This window comes from Neltuma alba, unplaced genomic scaffold (assembly GCF_004799145.2).
Source record: "Neltuma alba isolate B1F8T4 unplaced genomic scaffold, ASM479914v2 tig00010386_pilon, whole genome shotgun sequence".
Classification (NCBI taxonomy): Eukaryota; Viridiplantae; Streptophyta; class Magnoliopsida; order Fabales; family Fabaceae; genus Neltuma; species Neltuma alba.
The window spans coordinates 78714-95769 of NW_021635289.1; positions in this window are offsets into that span (position 1 = coordinate 78714).

Below are 17056 nucleotides of genomic sequence, written 5' to 3' on the forward strand. Positions count from 1 at the left end.
CAACTTCAATCCCCTTACTCTTATTATATGTTACCTCTTCATAGACACTTCCCGACCTGCCCTCATTACTTTTAGAATCCTCCCTGGCTCCCTTCGTAGAGATAAGACTCTTGGAAGCATTACACTCTTCAACCTTTCCTTCCCTTATTCCTCCTTCTTCATCTTTCTTATCACTTTGTTGATTCATATGTAGATTCCTGCAAGCTTCAACTTCCTCCCACCATTCATTACATTCCACCATCTCGATCTTGGTACTTCTTGCACCTGGAACACTTAGTCAGCTGCCACATTCCAATTTGGGATTTCCGTCTGTTTCTGTGTGCTCTGATCGTGCCCAATCCTCCCACAACGATAGTAAAAATTTTGTAGCCTTTCATAACGCACCTTCACCTAGACTTTATCCTTTTCTGGACATGGAGCCTAAATTCCAGTGATCATACTTTTCCTTAGATCAACCAAGACTCGAGCTCTTAAAAAATTTTGAACTAATAAATCACCCTGCCTGGGATTTTCTACCATCATAACCTCACCAATCACACCGCCAAGTGTAATCACATGTTCCACATCCATAATGGAATATCATGGAATTGGATCCAGCACGGGCAATAATCAAAGCAAACATCCTTATACACCATATAATCCTTCCAAATCTGAATATTTAGCAACATACCTTGAATTGATCAAGGTTGTCCTCGCAGAATCCTCAAATAATCATCTCTGCATCTGAATTCAAAGATGAAGGCCTTCTCGTCAACCTCAATAATCTCCATGTCCTCATGCTTCTCCAGATTCCATCCTTTTCTAATCATCTTCATTACTGTAGGCTTGTTAAAACTCTTTTCTGTCGTCATTTTTCCTACTAAAGCACCTCCATTTAACTTGCTTTGCTCTCTTTTTTTTTCCACACAAGCTTTACTTCCGAGTCTCCTTGCTTCTTCACTACCTCACACAAAGAAGCCATCGTACTGCCACCTATTAATTTCACACTCCTCCTAGCACTAGATCTCACAAATTCCTCCCTGTTGCAATCTGCAACAGATCAGACGCTCTTTTTGGTTTCGTCGCAGTGGGTGGCGGAACACACACTCTCAAGAAATGGTGATAACCACCCTAACAAACTCTCACTAAGGAGAAAGAAAACTCTCATAGGGGAGAGAGATTAAGCGAGTTGGATCAATAACTAACAGGCAACTTTAAAAGCAAAGCAAAGCAAATAGAATAGAAAGAAAGAAACTACTAGAAATTGAAGTAGGAAAAGATAAAATAAAAAAAATAAAATTTTAACTCTTAAAATTATTTTAACTACTTTTATTTTATTTTAAAAAACCTAAGATATTTACAAGAGGATCCCCAAATCATGCTCAAAATCAAAATATTCTTTAAATATATTAAAAATAGAGTTATTACTCAATCAAAACATACACAAATGTCCACGAAGTTAAGTGTACCTGAATACACATAAATATTTCATATTTAACTTCAAACTAACAAAACAGACATGACATAGCTATGGATCAGCACACAAAATAAGAAGTCCCTTCAACGACTAAATATCACAACTATTATACTCCAGCACACAGACAGCTTTACGACTTCCATCCATCCCCTCCTCAGTTCCCTCTTATAAGGTGAATAATATCATAAAACATTGGATTCTAGAACACCCTATTTGCTGAAGTATGGTTGATCAGTGATTATTCTCTTGTGAAAAACAAAAAAAGGATAGATAATCAATGGTCTATCAAGGCTAAAAACTGGTATTACAGAAGGTTTCCTATACATATAATGCACTACCATCCAAACAGAGCATCATCCCCACTTCCCAAGATATGAAATATCAAAATTGAAGGTTTCTCTATTGATAACCATGGGCAAAAAATATGAAGTACCACAACTTACATCCATATTAAACACTATCAGATCCGGCGAGATTAGTTTCTTTGGGTACTTACAATCATGATCACATAAGTTGAAGTCTGTCTTGGGAAAAACTTTGTCAACTTCGACAGTCACCCTCCATATCTCTATGGGAGGATAGACTTGATCAAGTTTTAGGTTAGCAACAGAGAAAACAGAATGGATAGACTTGATCAAGGATAGACTTGCTTGAATTTACCTAGATGAGACATACTTATAGCACCACTGCTCGAACTTTTAGCCTACGTGACAGAGAGGCCAAGTTCATGAGGGTAGGACAATTGTCGTTAGGGAGAGCAAAGATGCCATCCGACTTTCTCTTCACAATTAGAAATGAGACAGAGATGAAGAAAAAAAGAGGGAGGATGGAGATGACTCAAGATGAGAAAAATGAAATGGTGATAGAAAATGAAAGATGGAGAAGGAAACGAATGACCAATCAATGAGAATGGAGGGAATTGTAAAATTTGAAAGTGAAATCTAACAACTATAAGGCCTGTGCAAGAACTAATCAATGAGAAAACAGGCTTTTTTACTAACATGCTAGGAAAAAAAATTTTACCCACATCTTATCCAATGAAAAATATTTATCAAGATACTATACTTAAAGTCGTATATGCAAAGAATGAATTTAAAATTGTAAGAAAATCTTTTATGTTAATAACGATTTTAATTTAGTTTTATTTTTCACATCAACTGATACTTATATTTTTTTAATAAAAAAGTAAAATAGTTCTTTGAGTCAACGATTTTATCTTTTTCATATTTTGTCTCCTTTCCTTCCTTCTTTCATCTCCAATTTCTCATTTCTCTTTAACTTCAACATTTTCATCCTTTCTCTCCCCTATTTATCCCTTTGCTCCAGCGTCTTTTCCTTTCCTTTCTTTTCTCATTTTACTGCATCTAGTTATTTGGTTTTGAAAAGCAAGTAGATGGACCATGTTATTGAATGAAAGCATTAAAATATTGTCTCCATGAAAATGATGAGGAGAGAGAATGGAAGACTAAAGGTGTTGTACACTTATGATGTTTCCAAATAAAACATGAGTAAATGTGCAATTTTATTAGTTTATCTTATTTCTCAGGTGCACCTAGCATCCTATTTTTTCAGTGTTGCCAATTTACTCATGACCTTTTTATTTTGGTGCAATTTTACTCATAATCCTTTTATTTAAGCACAATCATGTGTTAACATGATCCATCTACTTGCTTTCCAAAACCAAATATCTAGATACAGTAAAATGAAATAAAAAAGACAAGATACTAGAGCAAAGGATAAAAAGGGAAGAGAAAGGAGGAAAATGCTGGAGTCAAAGAGAAACGAAAAATCAGATATGAAAGAAGGAATGAGACGAGAGAGAGTCTGAAAAAGGTAAAATCATTTACCTAAAGAATGATTTTGAAAATTATCTACATGAAGAACGATTTTGCTTCTTTATTAAAAAAAATATAAATGTTAGCTGATTTGACAAATGGAATTAAATTAAAATCGTCCTTGGTGTAAATGATTTTCTCACAGTTTTAAACCCATTCTTTGCATGTATGACTTTAAATGTAGTATTTTGGTAAATATTTTTTATTTTGTAGGATTTAGGTAAATGTTTTTAACCATTTGTGGCATGTTAATTAAAAAACTGAGAAAAATGTGCCCAAAAAAAAAAAAAGAAAATGCATGAATCCCAAAAATAAGCCACAACTGTTCATAAGCTAGTATTATTCATAGCACCATAATTTGAGTAAGGAGCCAATATGGAGATAAAAACAATTCGACTTGAGTTTTATTTTTATTTAATATTTTAGGTTGATTTCATATTAAGAATCAAATAGAATAATTCTTAGGTGCACGTGGCATCCTATTTCTTCAGTGTTGCAAATTTACCCATGACTTTTTTTATTTTGGTGCAATTTTACTCATAATCCTTTTATTTAACCGCAATCACGTGTTAGCATGATCCATCTACTTGCTTTCCAAAACCAAATATCTAGATACAGTAAAGTGAAATAGAAAAGATAAGATGCTAGAGTAAAGGGTTAACAAGGGAAGAGAAAGGAGGAAAACGCTGGAGTCAAAGAGAAACAAAAAAATCAAACATGAAAGAAGGAATGAGAGGAGAGACAGTGTGAAAAAGGTAAAGTCATTTACCTAAAGAACGATTTTGAAAATTGTCCACCTGAAGAATGATTTTGCTTCTTTATTAAAAAATAAATAAATGTTATCTGATTTGACAAATGGAGTTAAATTAAAATCATTCTTGGTGTGAATGATTTTCTTACAAATTTAAACTCATTCTTTGTATGTATGACTTTAAATGTAGTATCTTGATAAATATTTTTTATTTTGTAGGATTTAGGCAAATGTAAAAAAGCTGAGAAAACATGTGCCCCAAAAAAATAAGAAAATGCATGAATCCCAAAAATAAGCCACAACTATTCATAAGCCAGTACTGTTCATAGTACAGTAATTTGAGTGAGGAGTCAATATGGAGATAAAAACAATTCGACTTGAGTTTGATTTTTATTTAATATTTTAGGTTGATTTGTTAAGCTTCTCTCATATTAAGAATCAAATAGAATAATAAAGAAAAAATCCCACAAAAAGACTCTCAAGATATATAAAAGACAAATTATAGTGTTGAATATATCAGATACCAAATAACACAAGTAGTACTGGGAATATGGGCTGGCCCTATAGGACATTGAGCCTAAAAGAGCGGCCTTGAAAGGCCTGAATTTCAAAAATGTTTCATTTTCTAGGCTCGACCCTTAAGCTGATGGGCATAAGGTTCGGTCTGTTTAAGGGGAAAAAATGTAATCTTTATATTTTTCATTTGTTTTATAAAAAAAATAAAATAAGGCAAAAAAATTAATAACAAAAGGCATAAATATAAATAAAATTAAGTCATAAACATAAAATTTTATCATATCTAAACATCCATCAACACCAAGAAATTCTAAAACATCCATCAAGAAAACAAGAATATCCAAAAGTTATATCAATAATACAAATATACTATAGACAAATACTATTATTAATTTTTTGAAACTTCGTTATAACTATAATCAATTGTTTTTTTTTATGAGTATGCTCTTTTTTAGTGACAAAAATATTAAGTTATTTTTCTTCATAGAAATTTCACTTTTAAATTCTGTAGTTTAATATTATTTTATTTTAATTTGAGATACATTGTTGTCAAAACTCATGAATATCTAATTCAAAGTATAAAATCACAAGTTATATAAGTATAAAATACTCTCTTATCAAATATATAATTTACAAATATTAACACGTATAATATAAATCAAATCATTATTAAAATCCAAATTAACTTCTTTTTTTAAAATTTAATTAAACAAATTATTGTCCAAAACCAAATAAATCAAACCATTTTATGAAATTTAATTTTAAAATGATAATAATAATTAAATATTTGAAATATTATTAACAATGAAAAAAATTAATAATATTAGTATCATATAAAAAATTCTAAAAATAAAATAGCCTAAACATGCCGACTCATTTAAGCTATCGGCCATACAGGACTAACCCTTTTAAGCCTATTTTTCATTTGTAGAGTAAAATTTCAAGCCCTACCCTCACAATTTTTGGACCTAAACAGACTGGTCTAATGGGTTCAACTGTTTTTCAGCTCTACAAACTAGAAGTTTCAATTTGAGATTTTAAAATGTTGTAAATTTACTTATATACTACTTTTTATTTTCTTTTGTCTCTCCCCTCTGGCCTCTCCCTTGTCGTCTCATTCTGAAATGATTTTTTCCTCTCCACTTGAAATCCCACCTCTTTGCCCTCAACATTTTTATCAAAATACTACACACTGTAAAATAAATTACCATGATGCTATATTATCAAAAGTATTTCCCAAAATGCTACAGTTAAACTTGTTCATTACAAGAACGAATTTGAATTTCAAAAAGGTTGTCCAAGAGAAAATTGAGTTTCATGTCTGACAATTCTTTTTAACAAAATTGAAAACTCATTCAAGGCACGAAGGAGTCCAGCCCATCAGAGCACACACTACCATAGTCACCAATCTGCCCCTCTTCTTTTCCTCTTTTATTTCAACAAAATTTACGAGCAAATATTCATTCTATTAACGTTTCTTTCCTTTTTCTTTAGACTTCGGAGAAAATTGTAATTAATGACCCCACTCCTGACCAACCACCTCTTTTATTTTTTTCCCTTTCCCCTTCATTTTATATTTCCAACAACATCAAATAGTACTATTAGATTTTATACCTTACGAGATATAAACAAATATGAATGAATTTTACTTTATATCCTAATAATTTTTTAAAAAAATATAAAAAAAATTTATTGAGTATAAATTATTTATCAATATGATATGATATATCCAAAATTTACATCTATTCAATATAGCCAATGGACGAAGCCAAAACCAGAGATAGGGGTATTCACGGGACGAGATGAGACCGAGACTCCAGGTGAATAGGGACGGGATAGGACTTTTGTCCCTTGTCCCGTTCCTTCCCAGTTCTGTCCCGGTCCTGTCAAGACTGGGATAGGACTGGGACATCCCATTTTCCCCTTTCTAAAAAAATAATACTATAATTTTTTTATGTGAATTTTTTTATATTATAATGCTTATTTTTCATTGGGCTTCTAAAAATAAAAACATTATAAAAAAATTTATATAAAAAGCTCAATTATATAGTATAAAAAAGTGTAAAAACAATACTGTAAAAAAAAAAAGCACCGTAAAAGAAATAGTATATAATGGCTTTATGAATTATTTTATTAAGAAAGGAGATTTTGTTGAGATAATACTACAAGTTAAGAGCTAAACATCACTATAAAAATAATTATTATTAATAAGTAAATTTAATAATCTAATAATAATTATTAATAAAAAATTTAAAAAAACATACCTCGGGATGGGATGGGACAGGACAACCCCGTCCTGCATTCCATCCCGTCCCAGTTAGTGTGCCATCTCGTCTTGTAATTGTCTCATTCCGAAATTTTTTTTGTCCCGTCCCGTCCCAAACTCACCGAGACCAAGACAGGATGACTGGGACAGGACAAATTAAACACTCCTAGTCAGAGATTATGAGGGAATGAGTGGTGTTGAAACTTATTAAAATTAAATATTAAAATAATTATGTGCAACTGCCACATAGCATTCTTGTATATAAAAAAAAAAAATCTTACAGAAAGTATGTACATTTATGGAACAATTTATGAAAAATAACAGAATATGCATGTGTTTGGCTTAAAAATTGCAAGTTTAAATTTAACCAAAAATAAGTTTAGTGAAATATAATTTATATTTGAATGGTTTTTTTAAAACAAATTCAGTTTAATTTAGCATATTGGAACTTCTTTAGATATATGATAAATCAAAATAGATCACTTTTAGATGTGTAATTATTAAGTAGGGGCGTAAATTTTAACAATATTCATAATCTAACCTTAGATCTGTCCATTGGCTAAAAATTAAATGTGTTTGAATTAATATAATTAAATGTTCATTAAATCATCAAAAGGCAGTCTTGAAATATGGGGCATCTAAGTATATATTGTAAATATTTGTTTACAACATATAATTTTATCCAGTATCAATTTCTAAGTTTTCTCTGAAATTTTAACAGGTTAACCGGCCAAAATATGAAAATATTAAAAATCTAATAGTATTATTTCATTTGATTGGAAATATAGAATGAAGGGGAAAAGGGAAAAAAAATGAAAGATATAGTTTGCAGGGTGTGGGCTCATTAATTGCAATTCTTTCCGCAACATAATAAAGAAGGCGTTGATAGATTGGGTATTTGTTTGTAAATTTTGCTGAAATACAAGAGAAAAAGTAGAGGCATGGAGTGGTGACGTTGGCAGTGTGTGTTCTAACATGCTTAATTGGTTCATGCCCCGAACGAGTTTTCAATTTTGTTAAAAAAAATCGTAAAACATGAAACTTATTCTTCTCCCAAATATTTTTTTTTTTGAAAATTCAAACTCTACAAGAACGAGCTTAACTATAACATTTGGAGAAATACTTTTCATAGTATAGCATCATGATAATTTATTTTATTGTGTGTGGCATTTCGATAAAAATGCCCTCTCCGTCCTTTGTCTTCACCTCCGCCTTATACCGTCACTGCTCTCATTGTCTTCATCTTTGTCGCTGCCTTCCACTATCAAGAAAATCAAATGTAAACTCCTTTTCTCCTGACAATCATCTTGAACTCCTTCCTCGGCTGGACCCTTCGAACTTCTTGCCATCCTCCTTTAGTAATTCCTCCTTTACATCATTTTCAGTTATATTTATTATTCGCTGGACTGACTTTAAGGGATATCAAACATAAGAGAAAAGAAAAAGTAATGTTAATTATTGTGCCATGCGTGCCCTTCTAAAATGAAAGATGTTGTATAGCTAATTGTCTTCCCGACATGTCTTGTTAATATTTTTTTTATTTTTGAGTCATTTGTTTCAATAAGTGGAAGCATTTCAAAACTCGAATGCTCATCCTTGTGGCAGAAAAAGTGTTCAAGAGCAGAGAAGTGCCTGACTAAAGAGAATTCCTAATCGTCAAAATGATAAAAATTCTCAAGAAAAGTTTCGATGAATTAGATTACGAGCAAGGAAATATCTTTAGATATAACATGTTTCGCGAACAATTATAGCTAATTGTCTCTGCTCACCCACACTAGCTAGTTCATTTTCAGATGCTCCCTAACTTGCAAATGTTGAATCTGTGTGGCTCTGAGTATTTGGCTACGATGCCGGATTTTGTAGAGGTGCGGAATCTTGAAAGTTTAGATCTTGAAGCATGTACTGGATTGTTGCAACTTCATCCATCTATTGCTGAAATATCAAAGCTCAAACTCTTCAATTTGAAAAGCTGTAGTAATCTTGTTGGTATTTCTAATGCCTTGTTTTGTCTAAGAAACTTGGGCCCCATTTGATGGGAAGTATTAAAAATGAAAAGTTAGGATTGAGATTGGGATTAGGAAAAATTTATTAAAAATTTTTTTAGAATAAGGGGCTAATTACTTGAGATTAGGCAAATCTATATAAGTGAGATTAGGAAATACCATAGGGGAGGCTTACCTATATGGATTTATCCAATCTAAAGTAACAATAAATCCCCTTGTACTAAATAGTCTTTTAATGAGTTTTCTTAATCCCAGTTTCAACCCTTACACTTCCATTTTAATATTCTGTACCAAACAAAACCTTAGAGATATCAAAACTTGTTCCTCGTTTTAAGTTTTCCCCCTTTTGGAGAGGTTGATGAACGTGAAGTTACTCATCATCAACCATTTTTCACTCATCTTTGTTTCTCATACCTTACTTTCTCTTCCTCTGCTTCTATCTCTTTCCTTCTAAACTCTCTATTGGTGTTTGTCCCTGTTTTGTTTGATTATTGAGCCAAATCCGTCTGCATATTCATCCATCTATTTCAACTCGAGAATTGAAGCTTTGTCACACTACTCTATTGCAAGTTCATCCATCTATTGCTGAAATATCAAAGGTCAATCTCCTAAATTTGAAAAGTTGCAGTGATCTGATTAGAATTCCTAATGTATATGTTTATGTCCAAGCCAGGGATAAGCAAAACTGAATTATAACCAAAAACCAAACCAAACCAAACTGAATTCAATTCGCTTTTTTTCGGTCCAGTTAGTTTGATTTTTATTTTTTTTCAGTTATTTTGGTGTTCAGGATTCGGTTTGATGTCCCTAAAAAAATTTTGGATTATAACCAAATAACCAAAAATAAAACCTTTTTATAATTTTTTTTAATCTTTCTCCTTTTTTTTTAATTTTAAAATCATTTGCTTCCTTAGCAATCTGCAGTCACGAACCACACTGACTCAGTCTTAGCCCTAAATCTTGCGGCCTCCGCCCTCCTTCCCTTCTTGACTTCTACCTTCTCCTGCCTCAAATCTCAGAATCTCACCGTCGTCGGCTCGTTGCCTCACTTTTATTGTTCAGCTTCCGGCGCCCTCTCCTCTATCATCGTCCCTTCAGACTTCGGCGCCTTTGCTTCATCCCTTTGCGGGTCAAAATCTCTCCGTCGTGGGTCGTGACCTCCTCACTTCCATTGTTCAGATTTCGCGCTTCATCGAAGGCTTCCGGCCTCATCTCCAGTCTCTTCGGTCATCGTCTCTCTTGGCCTCTCCTCCGATAGTGTTGCTTTGTATCTCCTTGGTTATTTTGATTCGAAGACTTCTTCATTGTAAGTTTTTTCACCAATTCTTTCAATTGTTCAGCTTCAGCTGTTAGACTTAAGAAGTATTCATTGTCTATCTTTGTGTTGTTTTTTTAGTGATAGAGGATTAAGAACAATTTTACGGAGAGCGTGTGAAAGGTTATGATTATGTTTCTGGGTCCTGCTTCTGCTCTCCATCTGCCCTGCCTCAAAACTTGAAGCCCATTCATTCTATCATTGTCTATTATGTTTTGTCCTACTATCCTGTATTTAATATTTGTTAGAAAACAAACTTGTCTCTCAACTTAGGACGTCTGCTTTTAAAGGGCCACAAAATTCCGCTTTTCTGGTGCTCAATTTGATTTCAAATGCATTTACAATTTTGTCATGTAAGTGCAATCCCTTTTTTGTATAATTGAAATGATTTTGACTGGTTTAGAATCTTGCATCCACAGTACCATTCATACGAAATTGATAACATCTAGGAATTAGAATTATTATATTTCAAGTTATTAGATCATAGGGAATTGGGTTTAATGATGGATCATCCGCAAGTTTAGTACATGTGATTTAAAAGCTCCAAGGGATTTGTCTAATTATTTTTGCGGCGATTTTCCCAAGTTAATCTGTTTATCCCACGTGATTTTGTCTTTGAGTAGTGCTGTTTCGTTTATAAATATGAGATCAGAACCGGTATGTTTAGATTGTTCTGGTAATGCATTTTCTTTCTGTTCTTCTGGTTATGTAAAAGCATCATTAAGAAAATTCAGCAAGATCCCTTGTCCTTCTTTTGCAATGCGCCGCACCGCACATATATATTATATAGGTCTAAATCCAAAGAATAATATAATGTTTGATTTATTATAATATATGAAGTCTGATTTTTTTTTTCCCTTTGTGTAGATTTGTCAAAAAATTATATTGGAGGCAACTGTTGATATATTGTTGATGCAACACTCCAACAAGAAAAAAACTTAAGAATAAACAAATCTTGTGGTTAATTTGTTTATTTTTTGTTTAACTCTAAAGTTATGCACTCTCTAATTTTCTTATTTAATTGTAGTTGTTGGTGAGTTGGTGTTGGTGGCAAGTTGCATGCAAGGAACTTGGGGATAAGGATTGGCTGGAATTTATTCACCAAAAAAAGAAAAAAAAAGGATTGGCTGGAATTTGTTGTAATCTTGAATTTCACATGTTATGTTGTTAGTATTTGGTTCGTTTGTTTAGATTTTAATTATATTTGGATTGATGCTTGAAAGTTGAAGTTAATTATTAGTAATATACGTAATGTGTAATAAGATGTATGTTGATTTTGAAATTTATAACTTTTCAAATATCAATTTCATTATCCAAAAAAAACCCAAAAAATCCATAATTATTACTATTTACATTTTTTTTGCGTTCCAAACTGGTATGATATGTTTAAAAAAAAATCGAAAAAGGGCCCAATAACCAAATAAGCCCATAACTGAACTGAGTATATTTTGGTTATTTCAATTCGGTTAGCTTACTAATTACATAAATTATAATATATTCGGTTATCGGTTAGTTCAGTTATTTTTATTGACCGAATCGAACGGATATTCTAAGCAACTTGAAGATTCTAAAACTGAATTTCTGCTAAAAAATTGATCATTGTTTGAATTTTTCCCCTTTTGAAGAGCTTGACAACCATTTTCTGGTAGGAGATAAATTATGTAAACAAAAATATATTTAAGTGCTTTGGTGTGTAGGAATGCTTTAACATTTTCCAATCATCTTTGTGTCTCATATCGCACTTTCTCTTCCTCTACTTCTGTCTCTTTCCTTCTAAACTCTCTGCTTGTGTTTGTCCCCATTTCGTTTGTTTATTGAACCAAGTCCCTTTGTATATTCAAGTAACATTATTGAAGTGATATTCTCAAGCCATAAAATCCACTTTGTACTATCGAAGGAGCAAAAAACCGGACTGGACACTAAACTGGTTGAGGTAATGGTTCAAGGGTTAGTTGGTCAGACCGGAGTCAACTCGGGGTCCAACTAGTCATATTAAAATAATATAATTTAATTAAAAATAGCAACATATAACAGCATTAACAATCACTAAAAACAAAATATAAGAAAATATGATAATAATTTGATTGTAACAATAACAAAGTATAACAACACTGAGAATTTTGATCTTTAGGGTTCATCATTAATTAAAATTAATAATCATTAATACCAAAATTATCATTAAAATTTATTTAAATCTACCGGGGTTGATATATTAAGAGTTACATAAGAAAAAATAGGACTAATAACAACCTAATCATTCAAACAGATTTATTATGGATTCACACCGCTTTGACTGGTTCTCTACCGGTTCAACTCCCTCTCGGTTTAGTATCCAAACTGAACCGATCCACTGACCGGTTCACCGGCCACTCCGAACCAGTTTTTTGTTCATTGGTACTACCTCATCACCCTGATGCTGCTCTTATCCGCATTAATTATTTGAATTTTTCTTATATAGCAGAGGTTGGTCTTGCTGATACTCGCTTTTTGTTCCAAGCCACAACACTCTGCCTTGCTCTATTTCCCTCCCATTCACCCATTGGCCAATGTCAATATTTTTCCTACCCAAAAGTGATTATTTTTGGCCATCCACACGCATTATCCTTGCTTAATTTCCTTTACAGATATTTTATGCAATAAAATAAATATCATATCATTGTTGACACTCACTTTTTGGACCAGACCCAAAAAAAAATTTCTAGAGGGTCGAAGGTTTATCTTAAACTACTCATATTCCATAACGTGAAATTTTCTGGAGTTCTAAAGCATCTGTCAAGCAATCTCCAATATATTTCATGGCACCAATATCCCTTTACTTCTTTGCCATCAAGATTCAAATCATATGATCTTAGAGAATTGATTTTTCCTGATAGCTCCATCACAAGAATGGGGATGAAGAAGAGTTACGTAATAATTTCATCACAAGCATGTGGGATGAAGAAGAGTTACGTAATAATTTCATCTCAAGTAATTGGAAACCACTCGCTAATGAGCAATAATCAAACTATTTATGTCAACTAATAATAAATGTATGATTTCTATTGTATATTTTATTTTTATTTATGCATGTTTAAATGTGTTTAGTGTTTGTGTGTGAAGTTTTCTATGAAAGGCTTCAACTTTCCTTCTTGCATTGTCTTCTAGGAATCACCCCACTCAGACATAGCACTTGAGGATGAAGCTGGTTCTTCCTATCAGCTATCACCCGCGATTCCCTCGCTTGAGAAACATGAATCTTAGTGGTTCTAAAGATTTAACCAAGACGCCAAATTTTCAGGAATATCCAAGACTTAACAGGTTAGATCTTAAAGTATGCATTAAGTTATCACAGCTTGATTCATCTATTACTTATCTTCCGGGGCTCAAATTCTTAAATTTGAGGAAATGTACCAATCTTGTTAGTATTCCCAATCATTTATTTTCTCAACCCTCTTTAGAAATGCTAAATTTGGCTGGTTGCTTCAAGTTTGCCAATTGCTTGAACTCTTCAAAAAACCCATTCAGCAATTACTTTTTGCCAAAAAGAATAGAAGAGATGTAGACGAAAACGAAAAATCTATGCAAGTGTGCCATTTGTTGCGAATTTGTTACTCATAATTGTTGCATCATTTAATTTATTAATCCCTTTTGTTTTCCATACCTCTCCTCTCTCTTATTCCTCTCTCTTCCTATCTCAAACGATGCCTTCATATTTGTAAAATATGAATTTTCCATTATAAGAAATTATTGAGTATTAGCTGGGCTGGAGCTTCTGTAATCAAAAATTGCCCCTGAATGGAGATGGGCCTTGTATAACATAGTATGTATAAAAGTCATAAATTTTATAATTTAAGTGTATTATTTTTACTAAAAAGGACTGCGGTCCTCTATAATGATTTCATATATTCAGGGTCTTTAAACATAAAACATTAATAGAGGCTGTTTGGTAACATAATTTTTTCAAGAGTTATCTGAAACCCGACTAGCTGTGGACAGTCGAAGAAAAACTGAACAAGTACTCCATAAAAACAAATCAATAAATAAAAAAATCTTTGAGTATTAATCACTCTAGGAGCATGCTAGTTGTGGATCTCGTCTCTGTCAACTTTTCGCCTACCTCACAATGAAAAGACGAAAAAGTAGAAAGCCATCCCCTTCACAATGATGAGCATACCCTTCTCATCTTAATTTGAATAATTAGATGGGTTTTCAACGGTTGAGATTGAATTTAAATTTTTCATTTATTTCAATTAATATTTATTTTAATAAATATGAAATTCAAAATAAAAGTAATCTTATAACTAACACTTCTTTAAAAAGAATAAATTTAGAGTTAAAGTACACTCAGCACCCTAAACTATTTTTAGAAGTGCATTCAGCATCCTAAACCATCTACTAGTGCAATTTTGCTCCCAATGTATTCAAAATGAAGCAATTCCAACCCCTGAACTAACAAAAATTAAACAAACATTACGTGTACTGTTCATCATCTTCAACAGACTGACTTGAGACACTCTTCTCTCTCACTGAAAGAGAAGGGCTACTAGTTGCATGGGAAGCAAGGACCACTAGCAGCTACGGCGTCCTTGGGTCTTCATGTACTGTTTGGAAACTGAACACAAAATTTTAACCAACACCTGTGATCTCTTTACTTTTCCCACTACACTTCTGGTAACCAATTAATTGGTTATATTATTGTTAGCCTGAGCCATCTATTTATGCTTCCACGGGGATGAAAAATAAATTTGACCAACTTAATAATTAAAACGCACACGGGGGGATTTTTATGAGAACTCGATTTTGATTTTCAAATGGAACAATTATATCCAATCCAAGGTCCAAGAGGCAATAGCAAATTTCTCCAAGCAAGCAACTCCGGCAGCCCTCATGAGTCGCCACTTGTCGGCAAGTGCACTTCATGCCTGATTAATTTTCTTAAAACTGTCTTTGTCTAGCTTCAGCAACAGTGCCGATCTATCTCCTCCATGCCGGTGGCTATTATGAAGAAGACTTCATGGGGAGAAAATGGAGGAAGAGCCCAAGGATGCCATCGCTGCTGCTAGTGTTTTATCCTTATGTAGCTCTTAGTGCTTCTACTTCAGTGAGAGAGGGAAAGAACAGATGCAAAAGTAGAGAGAGGTAAATAGTTTAAGGTGTTAGATGCACTTCTAAAAATAGTTCAGGGTGCTGGACGCATCTCTAAAATTGCATATTAAACACCTTAACCATCTATATTAGATTTTAAATGGTCTAAATTGCATTACACCAATAAACACCGAATGAGGACCCGAAAAAGTATAAGCAGTTAACATAATTATTTATTTTTAATTCTTATCAAAGGCGCGCATGTAAAGAAACAATAATTTGCAAATCCTTCTTCGTATCTCTTTCAGCGCCAAGTTCCCAGAAATTTCCACCTTAACAAACCTCTCTTCATTTCATTTTCGGCTTCTAATTTTATTGCTTTTTTCCATTCGCTGATCTTCGAAAGCTAAGTGAGCAATTGTGACTTCTCTGTATCTAGCCTAATTCCCACTGAGAAACGCGACCGAACATGAAAGTGATAGAAGAGAGTTGGTTCAATTTAAAAAGGTCACTAATTCTATGATAATGAAGGTCCTCAAAAAGAGTTTTGATGAACTCAACATCAATTGCCAAAAAAAACTTTTTAGACGCAGCATGCTTCTTTTTTTTTTTTTAATAGGGAAGGAGATTGAATTTGTAGAAGGAATTTTGAATATTGTTCATACATTTTCTTCTTATAGACACCATCTAGTGAAGTACTATATGCAAGTTTTGATTGAGAAATCACTGATGACCATTGTGAATAAAAAAATACAAATGTATGGCTTAGTGGAAGAAATGGGAAGAGAAATTGTTCTGCATAAATTTCTATCCAAGTCAGAAGAGCAGAATAGATTATGGGATTTTGGTGATATTTATGGTGTCATGGAAAATGACACCGTAAGCTTTTATAACGTTTTTTTACTTGATCGAAATTAAACATTAATATATGTAATGTAGTAAAGTTGAACTAATCCCACTTTGAATCATTATTTATATATATGTATTTATTGTCAAGATACTCTTAAAGTTAAAGCAATAGTCCTGGAACTAAAAGACTCATACGGGAGTATACCGAGGGGTCAAAGGTCTATCATGCGTTACCTATCTTAGACTACTCATATTTCGCAACATAAAAAAATAATGTTGACTAATTAAAATGGTGATATTAACTGTTAACATTTTTAACAATAGATGGAGGGAAATATTATTACAATTCAAAACTTTCAGGATAAATTTGTTCTTAAAAAAACTTCTGAATACCCAGCACTCGAGTAGAAACTTCCAGAGTGAATTTGCATTTTAATCCTTTTTAATTTGTTCATAATTCTGTTAGCACATCTGCAATCAACTTATATACGGTATCAAAAACGTTGTTTTGGCAAAAGCAGCAAAAGAAAAAAGAGTTTTCTACCAGAATCACGTTTTGATGACAACTATCTATTACCAAACATACTAATATGTAAAATTGCTACTACAGAATTGTTAATATATGTCAACTAATTTTCGTCACACTTGACAGTTGACAACTGTCATCAATGGATGCGTCATGTATTCCTTCGATAGTACTCTTCCGGTCTTTAATATATGACTCAATTCTTGAGTTAGTTTTGGTCCTAAATGTAAGATCTATTTCTCATATTTATCAATTTTCTCTAAATTACCCCTATGGATACTCTCTCAATTATAATCAAGTAGAAGAGGGAGATGGGGTATTAAGAAAGATGATTATGGTGTTTTAGGAAAAATGTGTCACTTTTCTTATCATTAACTAACTTACCTAACTTTCTTAATCTAATCAAATTAGTTAAATGAATCTTATATTAAGAACTGGAGGAGTATATTTGACGGTTCCACATTATCACGTAGAG